Here is a 7,953-nt window from a genome sequence, read left to right on the forward strand (position 1 = left end):
TCTGATAGGTAATACCTTATGGATCTATTCTGGCGACGGATCAGGGTCATAGGGTGTTACATTTTATTGGTATCAGAGCTACGGTTTAGTCGATTCTAGGACTAACGTAGCGTGTGTGAGTCTAGCTATACATGCCATAAAGTGTTAATACAATAGTGTGATGATTTCTGACAATTGAAATGTGTTTTTCGTATAGTAATGAATTCTGATCCCGATCGAGCAGTAGCTGACGATGTCGAGAGTGTAGTGCCTGCTCCCGCGCACGGGACAACGCCGATTGACTCTCAACTAAATGCAAGTAATCAAAATGATGAGGCTAAACAAGTCTTCTATGCTATGATGAACGATTGGTTTACCCAATATGTTCGAACTAATCCGGCACCTGTGGTACCTCCGATAGTCTACCCGTTGAGATTAAGCAAGCCCCCGGTTGATAGAATTTGAAAGCACGGGGCTACTGACTGACAGTGATGATGCCGAGCAGGCTAAGTTTTGGCTCGATAATGCCATTTGCGTGTTTGATGAATTATCATGCACAATCGATGAGTGCTTAAAATGTGCTATATCTCTGTTGCGTGATTCTGCCTACTATTGGTGGAATACCTTGATTTCAGTTGTGCTGAGAGAATGGGTTACTTGGGAATTCTTTCAAACCGAGTTTCGCAAGAAATATATTAGTCAAATATTCATCGATCAGAAACCGAAGGAATTTCTCGAGCTCAAACAGGGCTCTATGACAGTTATTGATTACGAGTAAAAGTTTGTCAGACTTAGTAGATATGCTCGGGAATGTGTTTTGTCTGAGGCTATCACGTGTAAACGCTTCGAGGACGGGCTTTTCTGGATGGGACCGTGATCGACCTCCTATGAATACACGAGCCACCTCTGTTGCCAGTGTTGGCAATGATCGTCAGGACAGATCTGAGTGCAAGCATTGTGGCAAATGGCATTCAAGAAGCTGTAGATTTCATGACCACTCCTGTTTCAAGTGTGGATCAGCTGATCATTTTATCCGAGACTATCCAAAATTAGCTGAATAGAATACTGATCCGAGTGGGAGACCTAGTAACAGTGCAACACGAGGTAGACCACCTAGACATGCGGGTAATGCTGTGGAAATCAGAGAGGGACCAAAGATATTGCTGTACATTCTGAGGCTCGTGCTCCTGCCAGAGCCTATGCTATACGAGCACGCGAGGACGCTTCTTCGCCAGATGTTATTATCGGTATTTTCACTCTTTTTGATACTGATGTTATTGCTTTGATTGATTCCGGTTCTACTCATTCGTATGTGTGTGAAACTTTGGCATCCAGTAAGACTCTACCTGTTGAGTCTACTGAGTTTGTGATTCGAGTGTCGAATCCTTTGGGCCGTTATGTACTAGTTGACAAAATATGTAAGAAATGTCCTCTAAAGATTCGAGATTCTTGCTTTCCAGCTGATTTAATGTTATTACCATTTGACGAGTTTGATGTCATTCTCGGTATGGATTGGTTAACTGTGCATGATGCAGTAGTGAATTGCAAGCAAAAGACAATTGATTTGAGATGTTCAAATAATGAGATAATTCGAGTTGAGTCTATCGATTTGAATAGATTACCGGCAGTGATATCCTCGATGTTAGCTCAGAAATATGTGAAAAAAGGGTGTGAAGCATATCTTACATACGTACTAAATAGTAAAGAATTAGAAAAGAAACTTGAGATTGTGCCCGTGGTTTGCGAATATCCGGATGTGTTCCCTGAGGAATTACCTGGATTACCACCTGTTCGGGAGGTAGAGTTTGGTATTGAACTAGTTCCAGGGACTACACCTATTTCGATAACTTCGTATCATATGGCACCAACTGAATTAAAAGAATTGAAATCTCAGTTGCAAGAGTTGACAGATAAAGGTTTTGCTCGACCGAGTTTTTCTCCCTGGGGTGCACCAGTGTTGTTTGTGAAAAAGAAAGACGGAACCATGAGAATGTGTATTGATTATCATCAGCTTAATAAGGTAACAATAAAGAATAAATATCTGTTGCCGTGGATCGATGATTTGTTTGATCAATTGAAAAGAGCCTCAGTATTTTCGAAGATAGACTTGAGATCGGGTTATTATCAGTTGCGAGTTAGAGACTCTGACGTGCCTAAAACTACTTTCAGAATGAGGTACGGACATTATGAGTTCCTAGTGATGCCGTTTGGGCTCACTAATGCCCCTGCTATTTTTATGGATCTAATGAATCGGATTTTCAGACAGTATTTGGATCAGTTTGTAGTCGTGTTTATAGATGACATTACTCGTATTTCTGGAAGGTCTACCATGAGATACATTGCCACTTGGCCTTAGATTTTGCACAATTTCTTACTCAACAGACTAGGGGCAATCACGGATAAAGTGATCTAGTGATCCACATTTGAAACAAGCCCGATCGTACAGTCTACAATTGTCGGGATGTCTTTTACCATAGTGTTTATGCTCAGGTCAATCATATCTGACATCTCCAACACTGGCAACAGATGGAGTTGGAGCTTTCAAGCTCGAATGTGATCTAGCACGATCTCTACTCTAGTGTCCCACATTAGTCTTTGAACTACTATAATCATTTCGAAACTTCTTTGATGTAGATTGAAATGGCTTGCTGGGTAATCTCTTTTGCACTTCTCCAGCTTCTGAATCAGCTTTTCTTTTCTCTTTCCCGAGCTCTTCAACTTTACATACTCCTTAACCAAGCGCTACAAATTCTTTGATCTCAAGAATCCTGAGTAACAAACGAATATCTTCATTCAGACCATCTTCAAATCTTTTGCACATTATTGCCTCAGTAGATACACATTCTCAAGCATACTGACTCAGTCTTACAAATTCTCACTCGTATTCTATAACAGACATACGGCTTTGTTTAAGCTTAAGAAAATCTTTACCTTTCTGATCAATGAATGTTTGACTAATGTATTTCTTTTGAAATTCAACTTGGAAGAAACCCCAAGTGACTCATTCCCTCGAAACCATAGATATTAAAGTCTTCCACCAATGATAGGTTGCATCTCTCAGGAGCGAAACGACACACTTTAGGCATTCATCGAGATTTAATGACAATTCATCAAATACCCTTATTGTATTCTTTAACTAGAACTCGGCTCTTTTAGCATCATCATTCGTAGTAGCACGGAATTCTTCAGCCCCATATTTTCTAATCTTATCGACCAGTGCCTTACTTAATTGGATCAGATTCGCTTGTGACATAGTAGGGACTTGAGGAGAATTAGCCGGGGTTAGGGGTTGTTGAGCACCCAGATTAGTTCTAATGTACTGACTGAACCAATCATTTATCATCTAATAGAAGGCTTGTATCACCTCTCCATCATGGCTACTCGTAGCCGGTCTAGAGTCGGATGGCACTGTCCCTTGGACGAGAGCAGGCGCATTACTCTTGACATTGTCAGCTACAGCTCGTTTGGGATCCATTTGCTATATAAAAACACATTTTCATTATCAGGATTCATCACACTATCACAGTTCATAAATATAACATGTATAGCTAGACTGATATACGCTACATTAGTACTAGAATCAGCTAATCTGTAGCTCTGATACCAACCAAATGTGACACCCCTAACCCGTATCCATCGCAAGACTAGGGTTAAAGGCATTACCGAACAAATCAAAATATTCTACAAATAATTCATAAACATCATCCACAATCGTAATCAAACATTATCATAGAGTCCTAGGTCTTTGAGGCCTTGAACATGCTTTAGAAAGGGGTTAGGACTAAACCGAACACCTACAAAATTTTTTAAAACTTAAACTATTTTTCAAAGTTGTATAGGTCACATGCCCATGTGAACAGGCCGTGTGCCTCACACGGCTTTAGACACGCCTGTGTGTCTAGGCCGTGTTAAAACAGGGCATACATATTGACTTGTCCACAAGGCCACAAGACATGCCCGTGTGCCAGGCCATGTGAAAATTAGAGAGGCTACTGACTTGGCCACACGGCTGACCACACGCCCGTGTGTCTAGCCCGTGGTAAAAAATGACTTAGCCATACGGCCTAGCACATGCCCGTGTGTGCAACCGTGTAGTCTTCCAGGCTCATTTTGAAATGGCCCTTAAGCAACACGGCTGAGACACACGCCCATGTCTCTGTCCGTGTGGGCAAAAATAGGCCATTTACAAGGTCAATTTGCCACCCATTAAGGGTCCTTCCTACAATCATCAAATAGGCACCAAATGCACATCAAATTTCAACCATTTTCAATCACAAAACATTCATCATTCATACCGTGATATTATTAACCAATCTCATGCTCATAACACAAACCAATTCATGTCATTCCATAAGCCAAAAACATACCAAAACATATGGTTTATGACCTTGATACATTCCATTCATTCTCATACCAAATTCTTACACAATTCTGAAATGTGCACATACTAAAACTTACCAAAATGACGATTTCTTTTGGCCAACCAAATGCACATCATCATGACACACTTGCATCACATAATTCATACCAAAAACACATTCATATACACAACCAAAACCAAGCCAAATCACATGGCTAAATATATACATTACCAAACATATTCACGCACTTCTAGCCTATACATGCCATACTTCAATATATACATTTTCAAAAGGTACCAAAATATAGTTCAATAGTGTGGTGATGATCCTCGATGATCCCCGAGCTCCTAGTAGCTTTGATATCTATAAAAAAAATAGTTGAAAAACATACAGAGTAAGCTTTCAAAAGCTTAGTAAGCCATATACAAATAAACTTATCAGTGAAAGCATATAAGTATCATCTAATTACATATACTCCATAATCAAATACTATCACAAACCACATAATTCATGTACATTTCTCATATACTCAATTCATTTGCACATATGGTATACTTTCTCATACTTATATTACATATCATTATTTGCTCATGTACTTACCTTTTATTCTTAAACATTGAGCTACATTTCAAACGTACCTGAATCGAATACCATTTCATATATTCATTCTTTTCTTGGAATGCCCGTTGAACCATTCGGAATTATAAGGATACGTGAATAGCACGAAAAGCTTATACAATACCAACGTCCTAAACGTGGTCTTACATGTAAACAAATATCGATGCCACTGTCCTAGACAGGGTCTTACATGAAATCAAATATGATGCCGATGTCCCATACATGGTCTTACACGTAAATCATAAGTTGATGCCAACGTCCAAAACGTGGTCTTACACGATAACACGTATCAGATCCTATGTCATGACATATGTATCCTAACTATTCCTATGGTTCGTACGGGGCTTTTCGGACGTCAGAACTTTGTCGATACTTTCTCGAATATCTCATATTCAATTCAATTAGCCATTCATCATTTTTCAATAGCATTTAAACATAAGTAAACCATTACAAACACATTTATTTCTATATAGACTTACTTCGTACGGATTCGGATAGACAGAATCGGCAACTTGACGACTTTCGACTTTCCCCGATCTAATTCTGTTTTGATTTGTTCTTGATCTATATAAATTCAAATTTAACTCTTTTATTCACCAAATCATTCAAATAAATCCACAAACACACATTTAGGGCTTTTTACAAATTAACCCTCATATTTTCATATTTTGACAATTTAATCCCTAATCACAAAAATCACAAAATACCCAAAAGTTGCATATACCCATGTTAAGCTGAATTCATATAGTATTCATATAAGCTCATATGTTTCATTTATTTCACATTTTAGTCCCTCAATTTACAAATTTCACAATTTAGTCCAAATTACTCAAATTCATCAAAAATTCAAATACAAATATGTTGACCCAAAACATATCTTTCACTTACTATCATCAAAATTCATAAAGCTCACATTATCAACAATAGCATAACTCAAAATCATCAAAAAAAAAATCAAAAATTGAGACATGGGCTTGATAGATTACTAAGCAGCGATCAAAAAAATGTAGAAACTATTGAAAACAGAACAAAACTCATACCTCAATCAATGAAAATCAAAGCCAAACCCTAGCTTGTATTTCTTTCTTTTTCTTTTGATGATTTTGGCAACATGGATAAATTAATGGCCAATTTCATGTTTTTATTTTACTTAACTTATAATAATCATTTAATGGAAGGTCATTAATGTCCATTAACCTTGTTAATGGTCCAATTGCAACATAAGGACCTTTTATTTACAAAGAGATATCAAATAGGCACTTTATCAATTAGAAGGCCACTTTTATATTTTACGCGATTAGGTCCTTTATGCTAATTAAGCACACAAATGATCAAATTTTCACACGAAACTTTCATACATGTCAATTCACATATTTTAATCATAAAAAATAATATTTAAAATGTTTTTCTGACACAAATTTGTGGCCCCGAAACCACTACTCCAACTAGGGTCTAAACGGACTGTTACAGATACGAGTGAGTACTCGAGCGAATACTTGTAGCATTCTAGACATAGAGTTGTGATTTGTACTTAGTAAGGAAGAAAATTGTGAGGTATTGTTCTTGAGACTTGTAGATGTACAAAGATTTAGAATTATAGCTTTAATTCTAGCTCTCGAAAGAAGCAGAATGCAGTAGTTATACTTCTAACAGTAATTTGGTCAAGATTTTGCCATGATATTATTATGTTATTAAGATATAATCCAGGTGATTCCACCCTTCCCATTTAACAGCATCAATCCTCTCAACTTTGTCTTATAGAATTGCCACAACATTTTATTTATTATTTGATTTTTTTTATTTCATATATTAGTACTTCACTTCAAATCATTATTCTGTTTATTTTTCAATAAACTTAATTAGTATAGTTTATAGTAATAACTCAATCATATTTTTACCTATTCTGATTCATGTGGAGATGATCTCACTTATCACTTTATTACTTGGTTCGACGTGTATTCTTACACATTAGCATTATATATTCATACGTGATATGTTTTTGGCGTCATTGTTGGGGATCGACAAATTGGTGAATTTTTGTTTGTTATTATCTATTTAATTTTGTTAGTTTTAGCTTACTTAGTTGTTTTTTTTTTAGGTTTATTGCTAGTTTATGAGTAGAGGTATTTCTGAGAATAAAGAGTATTATTTTAATCCTGAAATAGAGAGAACCTTGAAAAGAAGGAGAAAAGAATTGTGAGAGATGGCAAGGATTGGAAATGATCCAGACAGAGAAGATTTGTTACATCTGAATGGTAGGGATGTTGATATTCCTCGTGTGATAAATGATAAAGACAGACCCATGTAGTGCCAATCTTGGATGATTTGAATCCAGGGATTGTCACGCCACATATTCAAGCTCAACATTTTGAGTTTAAAGTAGAATAGTTTAGTGGATTATCTATTGAAGATCCGTGACTACATTTAAGACTCTTTTTGGATGTCTATGATTCATTCAGGCAGTAGGGCGTTCCTGAACATGCCCTAAGACTTAAGCTATTTCTTTACTCATTGCAAGATCATGCCAGAGCATGGTTGAATGCTTTGCTGTCAGGAACGGTGGCATCTTGGAATGAGCTTTGTTAAATGTTTTTGTTGTGATACAATCCTTCAAACATGAATGTCAAATTAAGGAATGATATTATATCTTTTAAGCAATTTGATGATGAGACATTGTATAAAGCTCGGGAGCGATTCAAGGAATTGATTAGAAAATGCCTGATGCATGATTTCCAACATTGGACACAAATGAAAATGTTTTATAATGGACTGAATGCACATACACAAATGGTAGTTGATGCATCTGCTAATGGGACTTTGTTAGATAAATCATACAATGAGGCATATGAAATTCCGGAAAGGATAGCTAACAATGATTATTAATATCCAACTACAAGAGTGGGTACTGGCAGAAGAATTGTTGAAGCTATGGAGCTTGATACGATCACTTCCTTAACAGCTTAGGTATCATCCCTAACTAATATGACTAAAACAT

General features: G+C 37.0%; 1 non-coding gene across 1 annotated transcript; it reads right to left on the reverse strand.

Annotated features, from left to right (window-relative positions):
• Positions 1-7,583: 7,583 nt before the first annotated feature.
• LOC128290017 (small nucleolar RNA R71) lies at positions 7,584-7,690 on the reverse strand. Its single transcript, XR_008279657.1, has one exon. It is a non-coding gene; the product is annotated as a small nucleolar RNA R71 (small nucleolar RNA).
• Positions 7,691-7,953: the final 263 nt, after the last annotated feature.

Source organism: Gossypium arboreum, chromosome 2 (genome assembly GCF_025698485.1).
Source record: "Gossypium arboreum isolate Shixiya-1 chromosome 2, ASM2569848v2, whole genome shotgun sequence".
Lineage (NCBI taxonomy): Eukaryota > Viridiplantae > Streptophyta > Magnoliopsida > Malvales > Malvaceae > Gossypium > Gossypium arboreum.